This window comes from Ambystoma mexicanum, chromosome 7p (genome assembly GCF_040938575.1).
Source record: "Ambystoma mexicanum isolate Mex_15411 chromosome 7p, UKY_AmexF1_1, whole genome shotgun sequence".
Taxonomy (NCBI): domain Eukaryota; kingdom Metazoa; phylum Chordata; class Amphibia; order Caudata; family Ambystomatidae; genus Ambystoma; species Ambystoma mexicanum.
Genome location: NC_090939.1, coordinates 38,993,022 through 39,005,250, shown reverse-complemented (window position 1 = coordinate 39,005,250; position 12,229 = coordinate 38,993,022). Strand labels below are relative to the sequence as shown.

The 12,229-nt window shown below is 48.0% G+C and overlaps 1 protein-coding gene across 4 annotated transcripts in view; it reads right to left on the bottom strand.

The window, feature by feature from the left end:
- The window catches only part of TIMMDC1 (translocase of inner mitochondrial membrane domain containing 1), a 200,908-nt gene that overhangs the window by 156,802 nt on the left and 31,877 nt on the right, over window positions 1–12,229 (bottom strand). Inside the window, exon 1 of one of the 4 annotated variants that reach the window (XM_069635719.1) lies at window positions 11,676–11,697. The exons of the other annotated variants lie outside the window; for them this stretch is intronic. The gene's annotated coding sequence lies outside the window, so the exon portion shown is untranslated. Of the gene's footprint in view, window positions 1–11,675; window positions 11,698–12,229 lie in introns of those variants that run through there. 4 annotated transcript variants of the gene reach the window in all.

Below are 12,229 nucleotides of genomic sequence, written 5' to 3'. Positions count from 1 at the left end.
GCAATAAAAAAGCATCAGGAAGTAACGGAGAACCTGAAAAGGGGTATGGTTGACCAAAATTGGGTTAACCAGACAAGGACAAGTTTTTAAAGAGCCAATTCAAGAAGAACGTACAAGAGTAAGTAAATTACAATTTCTTAAGTGCCTGTAACGATGTTGGCTTATGTTACAGATGAAAATCATGGTCCTTGCGTGAACATAGGAGGAATGGCTGCATGGCCTTAAATAGGGAGAAAAGAAAGAAGAGGTAAGTATTGGTTCACACTAGAAGGGTGTGGACACACTATTGATCATTATTAAGAGTAAGAGGATCCAAGTGAGTAACAGAAAAAGAGGTAGAGACAAAGGGGGCCTCATTACGAGGTTGGAGGTAAGTGGTAAGTAACGGTCCTTACCGGCATGGAGCAATTACTGTGTCCGTGCAGTAAAGAGCCCGCTAATTGCGGTCCATTACGAGTTCACGGGCACAAGATTTGCGCCATGCCGGTAAGGACATTAACGCCATGCCGCTAAAGACCCAAAAATGGCCCTTAGCGGCATCAAAGGAAGCGCTGATAGCACTACCACCATCCATGGATCCGGCATTAGCGGTGACCGCTAATAGCGGTGACCGTAAATAAGCGGAACCGGAAGTAGCGTCATCTCACAGGAACGGAAAAGAGCATGGCGGCCATCTTTAATAACACAATCCATTGCCATCCTCAGCACCTAGGACCTGCATCAGCACTACAGCTGCCCCAACTTCACCCAACACCATATCAGAATGCCCAAGGCCCTGAAGAAAGGTGCTGCGCGCATAGAGACAATTGAGGGAGTGGGTGAAATGGAGCGTGGTGTGCCGTCATTGTCTGAAGGAGATAAGTGTCCACACAAAACACTGTAATGCAAAGCATGATGATGTTCCCCAAATGTGACACTGAAATGAGGCAATGCATGTTGCATCACACACATGTAGACAACCCTGCCCATAGGCTGTCCACATCCACATCACATCCCCATGCATGCAGCCCCTCATACATGTGTCACCCAGACGTATGCCTGTATGACCCACCTATATGGCAAGCAACCTGTATGTCACAACTCAAAGTCCAAATGCATAGAACAGCAGCAATACCAACATATGCATGATGCACGTAGACCCATCACCAATGCTGTCCCTCTCTTGGTCCCCCACAAGCTAACAATCTGACAGTGAGGAACAGGACTCCGCAGCACAGGCGGCAACCCCAATGAAGAAGGCCAGGGGCATGGAAGGAGGCAACAGGCATCAAGGGGCACTGGCAAACCAGGAATGCAACAGAAAGCGAAAGCCACACAGGATGACACGTCAACAAGGCATGAAAGGGGTACTGACAATGCAATAGCACCCACACCTGTCGCTCCCACCACACCGGAGCGAGTGGCAGAGGGCTCACTGTCTGCTGTCAAAAGTTCAGTTGGAGAAGCAGCTGCCACGGCACCCCCGTCGGATGTAGAGGGAACATGCCAAACACCCGTAGGACAGGGCACACTCAGCCCGCAGCTGTCACCCCACCTCAGCCCACGCCCCACATCCAATGCCAGCAGCCATGAGCTGTCTGGTGGAGAGTCATTGGCAGGGAGATGGAGACCCAGGGAGAGCTCACCTGATGGCGGACCCATGCCGGATCTCTGCCAACATCAACGAAAGGCAGGGACAGAGACCAGGGAATCACCCTCATCCAACAGCGCCAGGAGGAGCTCACTGAGCTGGTTGGGCAGCATGTGAGCGAGGGTGCCCGGGCGAGGGAGAAGTGTCATGAATACGCTACGGGCATAAAACTGACAATCGAAGCCAGTACACCACACATTTGTGATGAGTTGGCAGCTGTGAGGCAGGCCCACAGCCGCAACGCGGATGCAATGGAGAGCCAGCGTCCCGCAAAAGGAACAGGAGCAACCAAGCACCTCCTCCTCTGCCAGCTCCAGGCAGACCAGTCCACTGCGCAGGTCCGCGCGGACCTTTGGCCAGCCAGACATGCAACCACCCAATGCTGGAAGAGGACATGGGAAGTAGGGGCAGCCGGTTATTGGTGACTCTTGGAGACAAATGCTGCACTGAAGTGCACACCATGTGTGGGGGAGTTGTGGTGGGAGGAGGGAGAGGGTGTTTGGGGGAGTTGTGGCGGGAGGGGGAAGAGGATGTTTGGGGAGTCGTGGCGGGAGGGGGAGAGGGTGTTTGGGGTGGAGGGTTCATGCACTTCCTATTCACTTTATGGTTAATACACCCGTTGTGTCAAGAAAAATCACATGACTGGACATTTGTTATTGTGAATGTGTGCTTTATTGGTGAAGAGTGCACAGTGTCCATGTCCCCCCAACACACGTGGCCTGAGTCTCACATCCATTGCATCCTCCGCATCCATGTGTATTAGAAATATTGGTCTATCAGATTCTGGCGCACAGCACGTCCCTCATGTGCATCGCCACCTGCCTGACCTGCAACCCCATCTTCTTCTTCTACCTCAGCCTCACCAGCGGTTGCAGTTCAATATCAGGGGGCAGAGGCATGTTCCATCTGATGCACATGTTGTGCAGCATGACACATGCCATGATGATCTTACAGGAGTGCCCCTCCCGACCTGCTGAGGCATTGAAAACGTGCCTTCAAAAGGCCAAAGGACTGCTCAATCACCACCTGAGTACGCGTATGTGCACAATTTTAGCCCTCTTCATGCCTGTTCTGCGGGTTACGGACAGGGGTAAGGAGCCACCTCTTCAAGGGATAGCCAGCATCACTTGCATGGGTGCAAAAATGGTTATGTGTAAGTGATGTCATCAACTGTAACCTGTACTTATCACATACAAGCCTGCATTGATTTCTTGCTCACATCCACAGATCCCTGCAAGAATGGAGATATTCAAGGTAACTGCAATGTGTGAATTCACATTATCCACAGGTGTCCGTCGCATTGTCTAGTTGATGCAGGAGTGTCCTATTCCTTTCTAGTGTTCATGCACTGTGGTGTGTTCATGCACTGTGGTTGCCTACGGCAGTTGTAGACATGATCTGGGTGATGTGTAGTCAATCGTATGCTTTGATCCTGTCACCGTTGGTAATAGAATCTTGATGATCTGGCATTTCGTGCTTGATGTCCACATGCTGTATGCATCTCTCCCCCCCCCCACCTAATCTCACCCAGGTGAGGTATGCATCTCTTCCCTCCCCGAATCTCACCCAGGTGAAGTATGCATCTCTCCCCTTCTCACTGCCATGTGCTTGCTCTGCAACTCACCAAGTAGCCAGGAACATTGTCCAGCATGTCGCTCCATATAGCGTGGTATCGTGTAGTTCTGCAGGACCACTGAATATCATATCACGATATCGGGCGCAACAATGTGTGATGATCTTGTTTGAGTCACATACCATTTGCACATTGATGGAGTGGTATAGCTTACGGTCCCGGTACACTACCTCCATGGCATGTGGGACCACCAATTCCACATGGTTGCAGTCGAGGGCACCGATGCAATTTGGGATGCCTGCTAGTGCATGGAAGCCAATTTTGGTGTTGGAGATCTCCTGGGCGGTCCGTGGCAGGGATATGTGGTCGCTGGTGTGCTTCAGGAGGGCATCGAGCACTTGGATTAGCGTGCGTGAGAATAATGGTTGATATGCCATGCATCTGCCATACCCTGTGCTGGTAGGTGCCTGTGGCCAGGAAGTGGAGCACAGACACCACCTTCAGTAGAGGGGGGATGGTGGTACGGATGTCTATGAGGCTGGCAATGTCGTCGTGTATCATGTCCACAATGGTGGTGATGGTGTCCCGGTCCAGACGGTACAGGGTGTGGATCTGCTCTGGGGTTAGGTTGAATGGACTGGCTCTGATGCGAGGGATTGGGGGCTGCCTGCGTGGTAAAACTGCCTGCACTGGTGGGGCAAGCTGTGCCTGTCTCACCCTCCTCCTTCTCCTGCGTCTCCTGTGCTGCCTGTTGTTGTTGTTGCTGTTGTAGCAATGCCAGCATGTCCTCCAGGCCCAGTATAACTACTAATATTGTTATCATTTTGGTGTGGGAGGGGGTGTGGTGTGTGGGTGTGCTCCTTTTGTACTGGGCCTGACTCCATTGCCTCCACCTGTGCTGATTGTGTGCACCTGTGGCAGTTGGAAACACTGCTCAGGGCTCTTTAAGCCTGGTCGGCAATGCCAGTATTTACGCCATGCCGGTAGGCACTTTTTCCGCCTTCATGAGGCTGTTATTTGCATGTCCGCCTCACTTGTGATCTTCTCCGGTTTACGGTATGCCGCTAATGCCGGCATGGTGTGTCGCGTGCGCGCGCCCAGCCCGCTATTAACAGCAACATACTTTACGATGCCACTAATAGCTGTCTGGTTGGTCAGAATAGCCCGTAGCGGTAAGCGATGCCGGTAATCCTTTACCGGCATCGTTTTTCCCTTACCTCCAACCTCGTAATGAGGCCCAGTGTCTTCAATTATGTAGCCATTTCTTCCCAAGATAGGTGCAATCAGGGGTAAAAAAGAGTAGTATATAGATGAAAGCATGGCCACTTAAGACAACACAGAACATATAAGACGTCAAATGAAAGGTGGGTAACCTTTTAATAGTTGCCAAAATGCCACCACAGGTAGAGTTTAGACACATGAAGAAAAATGTTAACGAAGGCTGTGAGGTGGTCACAGAGGCAACAGAACCAAGGGAGGATCCTATTCTAGTAATGAGACCCAGCCAAGCAAATCAAAAGAAAACTACATGTCCCAGAAACCACCACGAGGAACGAAACCAAGGGGGGGGCAGAGACAGAAATAAAAAGGGAAAACGGCATAGGTACAACCCAATCATACAGCATGGAAATAGGTGTACCAAAGACTGGCACTGGTATAATGCAATCAGCCCGCATGTAGATCGGTGGCCCCAGAGACATACAGGGTGTGGTCAAACAGTGCATGAAACTGGGTGGACTGCGGAAAGAAAACGCCCTGCAGGTGTGGGGAATGGGAGGGAAAACTGGCTGGAGACTGAAGGGAGGGGTGGAGCAGAGAGGGGTTTAAATGCAGCAACAGAAAGCTCACCAGGTGTTTCTGATTACAGCTGCAAGCCGAGCCGGAGACCAGAGAGGAATGGAGAGAGGAATGGAAAGGTGATTTCGACTGGGCGTACTAAAAGGCTCACTGAGAGGCACAGGGGAGATCCCTATCAGAGGCGGACTCGCTGAGGAGAAGCGCCAGCCGTCGACCATTAAATCAAGGACTATGCCTTCCGTGTGGATTTTTGTCTTTTTGTTTTCTTAACCCAGTGAACAGAGGGTGAGTCAGACTGAAGGCTAAGGTCCGTGGAGGAAAAGAATTAAGTTGACTTTATTTTCCCTTTTAAAGATGCGAGAAGCCAAGTGGAGCTTATTTTGAACTCTGGCCTTCATTAACCCTTTCACGGAAACCAAACCTCATGAAAACTAATACTGTTTGATGAGCACAAGAAGAGCTGTTGTTTAAGTTATCACCGCAATAAATCTTAAAATTGCTAAACCTGCATCCGACTACAGCCTACTATTTTACAGTGGTGGCAGCGGTGGGATTCAAGAGAACGCCCAAGCAGAAGACATGGAAGCTGTGGTAAAGGCACTCGCAGAAGGGCAACAGCAGCTGCAGCAACTTTTACAAGTGCAAAGTCACCAGGCGCAGGCGGACAGACAAACCCTCCAACAGGCCATACAAGTGCAAAGTGCTGCCCAAGAGCAAGGACGAGAAGCTTTACGAATACTGGGAGAAGCAGTGGCCACAAACCGGACGCATCCAGTAATACCGCCTACGGTACTACAAAAATACCAAGTAGGAGAAGACCCCAGTTTTTTCTTCGTAAATTTTGAGAGAATAGCTAGAGCAGCCCAATGGCCACAGGACAGATGGGCTTTCTATCTGGCTCCCTTGCTCACAGGGGTAATGCAGGGGGCATACCAAGCGGCTAACCCCACCGGAGACACTCCTTATACCGAGATTAAAAAAACTGTTTTGGAAAGACTCGGCATGGACGAAGAATCCTACAGGCTCAAGTTTCGAGAAACCCGATTGAAACCAGGTGAAAGTCCAAGACAATTGTTCTACAGAGCACAAGATTTGGCGGAAAAATGGCTGCAAACAGGCACAGCCACAATAGAACAGATTAAGGATAAAGTAATGATGGAACAGTTCATTGATGCCTTACCAGGACCAATTCAGAGGTGGGTGAGGCAACATCACCATCTATCACTGGCCGAGGCAATAGACGTGGCAACAGCATATCAGAAGGCAGGGAGCACCCGACCTTTCCCTTCCACCCAATTGAGACCAAGTGTGGAAGCTTCCTCAGTACGTATCGGAACCTATAAAGGACCAGGAACCGAACCCAGGAACAAGGCCGAACCCCGAACCACTAATGGGACTGGCTTAAGCAAAGGACAGGCACCCCAGTGTTTTGAGTGTGGAGAGTGGGGGCATATTGCGCGTTTCTGTTCCAAAAAACCAAAAATTGAACCAATGGAAATCGGATCCCTGCAAGCACAGGAATACCGTAAGAAGCGACTGCCTTATGTGATAGAAGTCACAGTCGATGGACATCCCCGTCAAGCAATGATGGACAGCGGAAGCCGGCAGGCGGCCATACAGCCCCATGTGAGCGAGCAAGATAGCGAACAGGTGAGAACCATTGACATAAAGTGCGTGCATGGGGATGTAAAAGGGTATCCATCTAAAGACATTGTGTTGGGAATACAGGGGCAGGAGATTCCAATCAAAGCCGCCGTTATTCCTACCTTGCCCGCTCCGGTCCTAATAGGAACAGATCTACCTGAATTCGATAGATGGTTGAGAGAAGCCCCGTTTTCAAAAACAGAACTATTGGGACCATGTAGTCGGGAAAAATTATCTAAGGCCCAGAAAAGGAGAAACCGAGTGAATCAGGAAGCGTATAAAGACATTTCCATTATAGACTGGAAGGTGGGGGACCATATGCCTTCATTTCGAACAGAAACAGGGCTGGATGAAATGTTAAAAAGGGCCAGGGAACAAGCTCTAGACACTAGCGGGGTCCAACCCACTACTCCCTACTTTAAAGAGAAACAGGGGTTAATCTATCGAATAACCCAAGGATCTGATAACATAAAGAAGGAGCAATTGTTGGTTCCCCAGTCCTACAGGAAAGGGCTGATTCAGCTGGCACATGACCACACCACAGGGGGACATCTAGCTGAGAACAAGACCATAAAAAGGGTGTTGCAGAACTTCTATTGGCCCGGAGTTTACGCTGAAATAACCAAATATTGCCAAGAGTGTGATATATGTCAGAAAACAAGCCCCCATATACCAGCAAGAGCACCTTTACAAATAATGCCATTGATCAAAGAGCCATTTCAGAGGATAGGGCTAGACATTGTGGGTCCCATGGAGCCTACCAGCCGAGGATACCGTTCATACTAGTGGTAGTGGACTATGCCACTAGATATCCAGAAGCATTTCCATTAAAAGGAATGTCTGCAAAACAAGTATGTGATGTACTTTTACCCTATTTCGCTAGAGTGGGGATTCCCCTTGAGATTGTAACAGACCAAGGACGTAATTTTATGTTGAACGTTATGAAAGAAGTATGCAAGACCCTTGGCATCAACCATTTAAGGACCTCGGTGTACCATCTAAAGACTGATGGGCTGGTGGAAAGATATAACAAAACCATCAAACAAATGATAAAAAAGGGCCACCAGTCCCACTGGTCTGGGGTGGGAGAAAGTACTGCCATGGGTATTGATGGTTTTACGTGATAGACCTCAATCCTCAACAGGGTATTCCCCATTTGAATTATTATTCGGGAGACAGCCAAAATCTATCTTGGGATTACTAAAGGACACTTGGGAACAGCAGGATGAAACAACCCTAACAGAATATGTGAATGAACTAAGGGATCACCTGGGAAAACTCAGGGACTATGCTCAGGAAAACCTGGGGCGAGCTCAAGAAACGCAAGAGAAATATTACGACAAAGGAAGCAGACCTAGGACGCTTAAAATAGGAGACAAAGTGCTGGTGTTATTACCCACTCACACGAACAAAATGCTTGCTCAATGGAAAGGCCCATATAGTATAACAAAGATGTTGGGTCCAGTTAATTATGAGGTGGAGCAACCAGATAGACAAAACAAACATCAGAACTATCACATTAATTTACTCAAGTTGTGGAAAGAAAAAGACTCAGCAATATTGTGTACGTCCCTAGGAGAGATGTAGGTCCCTGAACAAATGGTCACACATTCGGCTGGTAACCTACATGATGTGGACTTGGGGGAACAATTAAGCGACACCCAAAGAATTGAATTATTTGACACCCTGAGCTCTGTAGCAAAGACATTCTCGAGTCTACCTGGAAGGACTCATATGGCTACTCACTCAATACCAACAGAGGCAGGCAAGATTATACGCCTCCGACCCTATAGAATACCTGAAGCAAAAAGAGGGGAAATAGCACAAGAAATAGAGAGCATGCTGAAACTAGGTACCATTATTCCCTCCAAGAGCGCATGGTGTTCACCGGTGGTACTAGTACCCAAACCAGATGATACCACCCGGTTCTGTATGGACTTTAGGCAACTAAACGCCATTTCCAGATATGAAGCCTACCCTATGCCCAGAATAGATGAGCTAATAGAGAAGCTGGGAGCTGCATCCTTTTTGAGTACATTGGACTTAACCAAAGGATATTGGCAGATACCACTCAACCCAGCGGATCAGGAGAAAACAGCCTTTGCAACACCTCAAGGTCTATTTCAGTTTACGGTGTTGCCATTTGGGTTGCACGGGGCTCCTGCCACTTTTCAGGCCTTAATTGATAAGGTACTAAAGCCACATGAACTATACGCAGCTGCCTATTTGGATGACATAGTGATCTATAGTAAAACCTGGAAGGAACATTTAGAACATCTAATCAAAGTAATTACGTCCTTACAAGAGGCAGGACTGCATATCAATCCCAAGAAAACCAAGCTGGCAGCCAAAACGACCAAGTATCTGGGATATTCTGTAGGAGGTGGAGTAATCACACCGTTGGTGGACAAAATACAGGCTTTGAAAAAACTACGAATACCGGAAACCCGGAAAGAGATCCGAGCCTTCCTAGGGTTCGTAGGGTATTATAGGAGATTCATACCGCATTTTTCTACCATAGCGGCACCACTGACAGACGCCTTAAAAACAAACCGGCCTCTTCAAATCAAGCCAGAAGCTGTGCAAGCTTTTCACCACTTAATTCAACTAATATCAACCCAACCAGTTCTACACTGCCCAGATTTCTCAAAAGACTTCTATTTACAGGCCGATGCATCAGGATGTGGTCTAGGTGCCGTGCTATCCCAAGGATCAGAACAAGACCTCTGCCCAATAGCATTCATCAGTAGAAAACTCCTCCCACACGAGATACCATACTCCACCTTAGAAAAAGAATGTTTAGCGATAAAATGGGCCGTTGAATCTCTTCGTTATTATTTACTAGGTCGAAAATTTACCATCTTTACAGATCACGCCCCTCTTCGATGGATGGCCACCCAGAAAGACTCAAACCATAGAGTCCTTAGGTGGTTCTTAACCCTTCAACCCTATCATTTTGTTACAGTACATAAACCCGGAAAATATCAGCTAGTAGCTGATTACTTGTCCAGGGCCTTGAACATGCCCGAACGGCCTAGTTCCAGGGGGGGGAGTATGTGAGGTGGTCACAGAGGCAACAGAACCAAGGGAGGATCCTATTCTAGTAATGAGACCCAGCCAAGCAAATCAAAAGAAAACTACATGTCCCAGAAACCACCACGAGGAACGAAACCAAGGGGGGGGCAGAGACAGAAATAAAAAGGGAAAACGGCATAGGTACAACCCAATCATACAGCATGGAAATAGGTGTACCAAAGACTGGCACTGGTATAATGCAATCAGCCCGCATGTAGATCGGTGGCCCCAGAGACATACAGGGTGTGGTCAAACAGTGCATGAAACTGGGTGGACTGCGGAAAGAAAACGCCCTGCAGGTGTGGGGAATGGGAGGGAAAACTGGCTGGAGACTGAAGGGAGGGGTGGAGCAGAGAGGGGTTTAAATGCAGCAACAGAAAGCTCACCAGGTGTTTCTGATTACAGCTGCAAGCCGAGCCGGAGACCAGAGAGGAATGGAGAGAGGAATGGAAAGGTGATTTCGACTGGGCGTACTAAAAGGCTCACTGAGAGGCACAGGGGAGATCCCTATCAGAGGCGGACTCGCTGAGGAGAAGCGCCAGCCGTCGACCATTAAATCAAGGATTGTGCCTTCCGTGTGGATTTTTGTCTTTTTGTTTTCTTAACCCAGTGAACAGAGGGTGAGTCAGACTGAAGGCTAAGGTCCGTGGAGGAAAAGAATTAAGTTGACTTTATTTTCCCTTTTAAAGATGCGAGAAGCCAAGTGGAGCTTATTTTGAACTCTGGCCTTCATTAACCCTTTCACGGAAACCAAACCTCATGAAAACTAATACTGTTTGATGAGCACAAGAAGAGCTGTTGTTTAAGTTATCACCGCAATAAATCTTAAAATTGCTAAACCTGCATCCGACTACAGCCTACTATTTTACAAAGGCAAACAATGAGTGTCCTATGTTCTAATATGAAGGCACATAGTAAGAATTGGTGCCATAGTCTAGAAAAACAGGGGTAGACCAGATTAAGCATAGTGGGGTAAGGAAGAGATAATGTGCAGCAAAATGTTTTATTTGTCTCAACAGGATGAAAACAAAGCACAGATGAAAAGACTATGATCCAACGCGATCGGGAGAAAGATGGCGAAGCAAAGGCAAATGAAGCATTTACAGCTGAGCAGGAAGCACATCCAAAATAGCAGAGAATTACGTATCAGCCCTAGCATCATAGCGAGTTCATGAGAAATGTGATACTTTTGTGCACCAACGAGTTAGGGAAAGTCTGTGAGTTAAATGGGCTGAAAATAGTGAGAAATTATTTTTTGTTAAGCAGAATGTTAGGCAGAATCATATGCAGTACCCTTTGGGAACACCACACACAATTAAGACTACAAGTGACAAATTCCGCTTTGGTACAAGCCTGTACTACACAGTAAAGTGGTAGCGATGGCTGAGCAGCCAGACTTATCTCAAGAGTAAGTGAGCAGTATCAATAGTTACACAAAGGACAGCAATTACTATGATTCAGACAAACACTGACTCAAGGTTTCTGAGTAAAGGAATATACATTCATTTATACATCAGTTGTAAAACAATCCACTAAAGCAAAGCAATAGAAAAATCACACTCTTAATATACTACACACCACCCAATAGATTCTGGACAGGTTAAGCTCAAAATTAAGTGTGAGCAAAATAGCACTCCAGCAATTTAAAAAGGAGGGAAAGACAAGGTTAGACAAAAATTAAGCAGCACCAAGTAAGCAGGGCAATCTAGAAAAGGCTACTACGGTGAGGAAATCAAATCAAGAGGCCTGAGCCAAGGTCAGTGGACCAGAGTCTTTGCAGAGGATCACACAGTTCAGAGTAGTTTGCGGTTAAGTCTTTGCCAAGACTTCGGAACGAAGTTGGTTGGAAGAAAAGTTACTTTAAAGAATGGAGAAGGACAAGCCCTCGGATTGGCGAAAGATTTCAAATGCTTTCACTGCGGTCGGACGGAACGAACAACTGGGTTAGAACAGTACCTTAAATGAAGAAGAAGGCTGTAGCTGAGGCAGACGTTCCTGGCAGGTCAGGCTCACGGTTTCTGAAGCGGCTGTCCCACTGACACGAAGTAGAAAGACTAGAGGGTCCTGCACTGCCCAGGGAAGAAACCAGCAGCAGAGCAAAGCAACAAATAAAAGGTGCGCTTCTTAAAACCCAAGCAGGGTCCGGTCCTTCTGGCTATCCGATTCACTGTAGCTGTGCACAGCAAATTCGACCAGAGGAGGGAGGCCTGGCTTGTAGTTTGGCGAACTGGTTGATCCCACCAGCTCAAAGGGAGTAGATTCCTTGCAGATCTTCCCTGTCGTCGAAGTTTGGAGATTCGGACCCACAGCAGGGCTTCACTGAGAGGTTCAATCGTGATAGAGGTCCTTTTCTGTCAGCTTCTCTTCAGTTCTCTCGAACCAGTGGCGACTCTGCCTTCTCAGTCCCAGAGACCTACTTTTTATGCAGTTTTTCCCCATTCACACAGCCTGGCTGTCAATCACACAGCAGGGTGGCTGTCCTGGCAGCACAGTCACCACAGCCAATCATA